The 6,889-nt window shown below is 39.6% G+C and overlaps 1 protein-coding gene across 2 annotated transcripts in view; it reads right to left on the reverse strand.

The window, feature by feature from the left end:
- NR5A1 (nuclear receptor subfamily 5 group A member 1) overlaps positions 1-6,889 on the reverse strand; it is a 127,833-nt gene that overhangs the window by 79,511 nt on the left and 41,433 nt on the right. The gene's annotated exons all lie outside the window — the stretch shown is intronic.

Genomic DNA, 6,889 nt, shown 5'->3' on the forward strand with positions numbered 1-6,889 from the left:
AAGCGAATCTGGCTTCAATTCGCTTTGTTCTCCGTAGCAAATTCTCAGCGATTCGCTACCATATTCACCAAACATGGTGGCCAAGATGGTGGACGCACATATTAGCTTACAGCATACCTTCCAAGTGTCCCTCTTTTGAGCTAAGTCCGTCTCTCTCTCTCTCTCTCTCTTTGCCCCTTAAATGGCCCTCTTTTTGACCCATGAATTAGATTGGCATTAATAAACTAAATTGGCATTAATTATCTGGTTTCTTACTGTATAATAGATCCAAACGTGCACATTAGCCTATCATTTGGTGCAAGTTGGATCCTAAAAATTGTTATATTCAGATGAATCATGTGACATTATGGCTCCTGTCACACATCATTTCATGTATGGGTCCATACACACATCTGTAGGTGTTAGAGATCCTTTTTGGGGCCATTGTTCTGTGCTACAAAACAATGATTTAGGGTGCGTTCACACGTACAGGAACTGCAGCAGATTTGATGGCGCAGATTTGAAGTTGCAGCTTCAAAGCAAATCTGCAGCTTCAACTCTGCGCCATCAAATCTACTGCAGATCCTGTAGGTGTGAACGCACCCTAAGCCATTGTGAGTCACTGTCACCTATCTGACAGTGGGTCCCTGCAAATGCGGACACTTACTGAAATATTTGTACTCCTTTCCGTGGTTCCACAATTACAGACAGGGTTACCGATGTGTGATCGGACCTTAAGGAAGCATTCACAGCTACAGTTCGAGAAATACAGAGAGATAGCGACAAAGAGGAGAGGATAGGAGGGTGGATTGTGGTTTGGTGGCTGATTGTGTGTCGGATTACTGGATAGTCAGTTCATGTAAATCTTTACTGTACTGTCTTGAAAAACACACAAAAATATTCCAAAACACATTAAAATCCCCATCAAACCACTTCAAACCTTTGTACAATAAACTATTCAACCCTTTCCATTCCCAGTGGACCCCCTTCCCCCCAATAAGGTTACATCCGTGGCCTGTCCCATCTATTGAGGCACCAGTAGTGGCACTATCCCCCATATAAATAAATTATTTGGCTCCCTCAACCATTCAAGTATGAATGCACACTAAATCACGCATGATAACCTGCCTTTCAGCAGCAAATTGCTGCTGGTAGCTTTAGAAGGTTTTTCTATCACAGTTAGAGGATATCATCCTCCGTGATATATACCCTATGACAAAACATTTCTATAGGCGTATACCACTTAAGAAACCAGGAGATCCGTTAAAAAGTCACACAATAAGTACCTCGGGGTTTGTACCCCAACTATCCTTGTCATCTGGTTCCCCTGACCTTTGGCTATCGTGGCCAGACTTTCTGTAGATCCTGATTTAGTGCCTCTGCTGGCTGTTTTGTGTGACCTCTACCAGAGATGTCCACCAGTCGATGTTTGGAACCCTCTGGCCATATAACTCCTCCTCCACCACCATTTCATCCCTCTCGGGGATCAGGTTTATAAGGTAGACCATAGCACTGCTCCCCTTGGAGATGATGTTTCTCAATGCAGTCTCCATGACGTGAGGCAGGGGGATGATGTCATTTATACTGTAGTTGTTGTGGCTTGCCAACAGAGTACCTACCTCAAACGGTACCACAAATCGGCAGACATCACGCATCATCTGCCAATGGTTCACCTTGAAATTGCAGTTCTGGGTGAATCTGCCGATCTCTGTTGGTACAGCCGAACAAACAGCAGGGCAATAAGTTTAGCCAGGTGGGGATTTATCGTAGTGTATTGTATGTAGTATTGTATATAGTTTAATACAGTTTAGTATGTTATGGTTAGTAGTAGTTAAAATTTGGGGGGGATATATTGTACATATAGATTGTAAGTTATCAGTGGGAAGGAATAAGTGTAGGGATGGACCAGTCGCACCCTTATCCTGTGGTGTGATCAATAATGTTTGGTAAAAAAAAAAATTTCCCTCTGGTCAGTTAAGAAATGGTATGTTCATTTGTGTATTTAGTATTTTTTATATTTTAAAATGTAATAAACGAAATACAGGGCAATCAAGCAGTTGCTCATTTGTTATCATTGCCGTAGGGTGGTTTTGGTTGTCTCCTGGTGATGGCTTCTGACAGTGACTTTTGTCTCTGCAGCGGCAGTGTTTTCACCCTGGTCCAGACAGAGGAGGCAGAGGTAGATGTGAGGGACCCACTGCTTCCAACCAAGGCTGCATAATCCTGACTTGCAAACATGGGACTGTGCAATGGTAGCTGCAAGAAGTGGCCTGGGGGTCCTAGTTCTTCCAGGCAATGGAGTGGTGGCATTCCATGAGTTGCCACATAGAAGTTGTACCTGTGCTTGAACCAAAACCCAACCCACTTTATGATCACACATGGTGCACATAGTATCATGGTCTTTCCTCCACCAGAAAATCTTCAGAGTATAGCAGCTGAAAGTCTGAGGGGGAGTGCTAGGCTTGACAGAAGCTCTCTTGCTGATGGTCCTTCAAAGTTGACTTGCAGCCAAGACATGACAGAGTCAGGGCAGAGGACACACCCTGCCCTTGGCACGGATTGTTATTGGCATGGCTTGATTAGGACCCATCTGATGATTGCTGGCTCCAGGATTGACTACTGACTGCCGTGGAGTTGGAACTTTGAAGGATCTTTTCCACAATAACATCCTGGCTAGTATTTACCTGACTACTACTGTAGGTCTTACTAAGAGCTGCAACCTTTGCCCAAGCCAGTTAGGTTTGTCACTTCCATGACTCCATGTTCAACTACTTCCACACCTTTTACTGCTACCTCTTTCGCTGCCACTGGCCAAACCCTGAAAAGGGCCATACTTCTTAAGACACTTCCATATCCTTGCAGAGGACAATTTATTGCAACACAAGGGGAAGTGAAAGGGTACTTGAAGGGTGATTGAAATGTGTTAAATTCAATGATTGAAAATTTTTTCCTGCTGCTTTACCATCTTCGCTCATCCCTATCCATGTGAACAAGTTGATATCAGTAGCTTTATAGACCATTTATCAAAATAATTTAGAACACAACAATTTGAAGCCAATATCTACCATCTTTCTTGATACCGATGTTTACAGTATATAATAATTCTATGTATCTGTACATAGTAAGGAGTACTGTCTGTCTATCTTTGGGCTAAATCCCAATTTCCTAAACCAGAACAACTAGCAATTATTGGTCTGAGGATGTGTTATGTGAAAACAATATTTCTTCTCCTCTTTTCCTTCACTGTGTTGCATTCTTGACGTGACTCCTTACAATATCTTTGTATCCCAATAATTGTCTACGTGTTAGCCATCAAGGAGTCCACATTCACACAATGCAGTTACATTCAGCATGCTTGTTACAAACGTCTCTGCGGATTTTTTCAATCAACATTGTTTCAAATTCCTAAAATACATTTGGTGCAAATAATACATCTCTTTGTTCAAGGGACAACATGACAATACTCCTCCAACGCGGATAACGTGCCAGTAGAAACTGCTTATTTGGATATTTGGGTCTATTTGATAAGTCCGGAAGCTGCAATAAAAGCTTTGGTCTGTGTAGAATACAAATGTTTAATTATTGCATCATATTTAGGCCATGTTCACACAGCGTAAAAAAAAAAAAAAATGGCGGACACTTTTTCTATATAAAAAGATGTCCGTTATTGACGCGATTTAACTGACTGCAATGCAATGCATTGAGGTCAATGGGATGACGGACATCCAATGCCCACAATGTATTAAATTACAAACGTTATCTGCATGGACGTCAAAATAATGATCATGCCAATTATTGTCAGGCATCTTTTGCAAACAGCGGACGTTTTTTTTAGTTGTTCACACACAGTTTTTCTTTTTTCACCGTCCTTTCTCCGTTTTTACTTATAAATTCAATTGACTTTTCAATTAAAGACACAATTAAAGGCTAATCCCAAACCAGAATAATGTACCAGCAGCGCTAGTATCGCACGGGCGACCAATCCTCAAAATAACAGACGTCATTTTGGACCCAATATGATGGCCGCCATTTTAAAAAATATAAACGGACAAGAAAAAACGTTGTGTGAACATAGCCTTATTTTGATGTTGGAAAAATCTAGTGGGGGGATGAAGAAAAAAAAAGGAAAAAGAAGAGAAAAAAAAATCTTTTAGGTCTTTATTAAAATTTTTGCTCAGTGGCTTACACTGCCTTATACAGAGGTAATCTATCACCTAATCACACAATGATTGGCCACTCGGTCTCCAGTAGAGATGAGCCAACCCGAGCGTGCAGCATTTTATTACCGGTGGCTGAAGAAGTTGGATGCCCTAGAAACATGGATACAGCTGATGGCCTATGGGTGTATCATGTTTTCCAGGCATCCTTAAGGCTGCATCCAACTTCTGCATTGGTAATCAAATGCTGCATGCTCAGGGTCGGCAACCTAAGAAGCATACTAAGGTTCGCTCATCTTTAGTCTGCAGCTCTTCTCTCATGCTCGATCCTCAAAGGTTTTGTTCACATTAGCACTTTGTTCAGCTACTGCAGAGCAATGTAAATATTGGATACATTGGATCAGTTACATGACAGCCACCAACAGAACCCAACAAACCCCGTTTACTATAATGGGATCCGTTGTCTATCTGATATTTAGACCATGCTGCTGTATTTTTGACGGCATCTGCAACTAACGAAACCTCAAAGACAGATGTGAACAAAACCTAAGATGACTTATGACTTGTAAAAATGATTCAGGAGAGGAAAGGGACTGGAGACTGAGCTGTTAAGCAGCCAGTCTCACAGCTTTCGATGTATGTTAAAACACACAGGCTGTATAAATTTTAATAAAAATGCAAAAAAAAAATTAATAAAGACCTATGGGAAAAAAAAGAATTTTACCAAAATAAGTATAATGCAATATTTTAAAAAAATACATTTAGAAATTCTAATGGTTAAAATTTCAGCGGCATTAGAGAGGAAATTTGCAAGAAATGAGTGCTGAGGGGAAGGGGGAGCACTAACAAGATTCTCTGAATTGGCCAAATATTTAGAAACAGGGCTAAGACAATGAACTGAATCTTTGCTGTGTGAAGCAGAACCTAGTTATGCCTATGCCTAATAATGCAAGTGTTGCCATATTTATAAGGCACACAAAGATGCGAGATGTACTTCATTCCTCCATCAGTGCTGAAAACCTAGCAGAATAATGGAAGTGCTCTACGCTGACTGATCATGAGGATTGTTCAGCATCTATGGAGCTCCACCAGCCATTGTCACAGTGTGCACATGTTATTCAGGCATTCGCTAATTCTAGTACGTCAACATGCCTTTACCTTCTCTACTATACTGTCAATTAGAATATAATGCAAACATATCAAACAATATTTTATCATTCTTCAATGACACAATATATAGAATATCTGAATGCAACAAATGGGATAAATCTGGAAAACAACCAGGAATTGTACATAAAGTTATTATTTTGGTCCTGGCAGAAATACCTGCTCCAGGATATATACTGTATATATATATATATATATATATATATATATATATAATATTTTTTTTTAACTGGCGCTGCTTCTGGCTACGGAATAAAAAATTGTAAAGGCGCTTTTGTCATTTGTTTTTTTAATTACCATTTAAAATTTTAACATTTTTTAATTTTTTTAATTACCAATTACTGGCTAGACTTTCTCTTAGGGTTATGTTCATACACATTATTTTCCGTCAGTCTTTTGGTCTATAATTATTGAACCAAAAACAGGAGTGGGTTATAAACACCGAAGCTGTGCAAAACTTTCCATTATAATTTTGCTCTGTCAGTTTCACTCCTGATTTTGGATAGAAATACTGACCAAAATACCATCTGTGAATATAGCCTCGTCCTGTGATCATTTTATCCCAGGAACAAAGTATCTTCCTATATGATACCAAGCGACGTAATCCATAGAAATGATCCCCTTCTTCATTTAGGGGTGACCTATTTCTTTATCATTTATATGAAACGCCACCTTATCTTATCTGGGAACCATGATGGGAATGTCCAAACATCTGCTACATCTGTCTATAGATGGTTTCATTATATTATATTATGTAACAACATTAAACGCTACATTGTAATATATTAGCATTGTAGCATGGCGGAGAAGCTGAAAGTCCAGGTCAATGATAGTTCAATCAGTAATATAAAAGGTTATCTGTGAATAGCCTTCACTTGCCTTTCTTTAGAACACTGAATATACACGCATAAACACACACTTTAGATATTAAAAGCCTCGGCAGAGGCCTAAAGCCATAACTTGTCATTCTACTATGTCCAATGTAATTTTCAAGGCCGCTGTGAATGCTTCATTTGCCTTGATCTTTCCATTTTCCGTATATTATGGGACTATGGTGTCCATATGCATGATAAATATATACATAAGATAACTAGAATAATATTACTGCCAACACTGACTAAGCTGCTTTCCCTCCACTTTTGATACACAGCATATCTCTATATTCTTTTGTTTTAATAGGTAGTATATAGGATCTCAATCAGCGCTCTTTTATAGTTTCCCACACAAGGGGTTTAGTAATGATCATGTCTCCACATTAACAAGTGACCTCATCTAAATCACATCGATACTGGCAGAGTTTGGTTACGTCAATGTTCCCATAGACAATCTGGGTGGGCAGACCTGCCCTATATATAAAAATAAGCCATAAATAATAAATCCCCAACCCTTCTAGGTAAGAGCATCATAGGAATAGAAGCATACCCATGTCTGGGACTGTGTGTACAGGACTGATGGGGTGGATTGTTACATGTGTTCTGGATATATTGGTGGCGATAGTAAAGAGACATACAGGTAGCTGACATACGTTTTCTTTTTGTTGTACAAAATGTGTATTTGCAAAAGAGTGAAGGTTACAGTGAAGATAT

The sequence above is a fragment of the Dendropsophus ebraccatus genome, chromosome 10, assembly GCF_027789765.1.
Source record: "Dendropsophus ebraccatus isolate aDenEbr1 chromosome 10, aDenEbr1.pat, whole genome shotgun sequence".
NCBI classification, from domain to species: domain Eukaryota; kingdom Metazoa; phylum Chordata; class Amphibia; order Anura; family Hylidae; genus Dendropsophus; species Dendropsophus ebraccatus.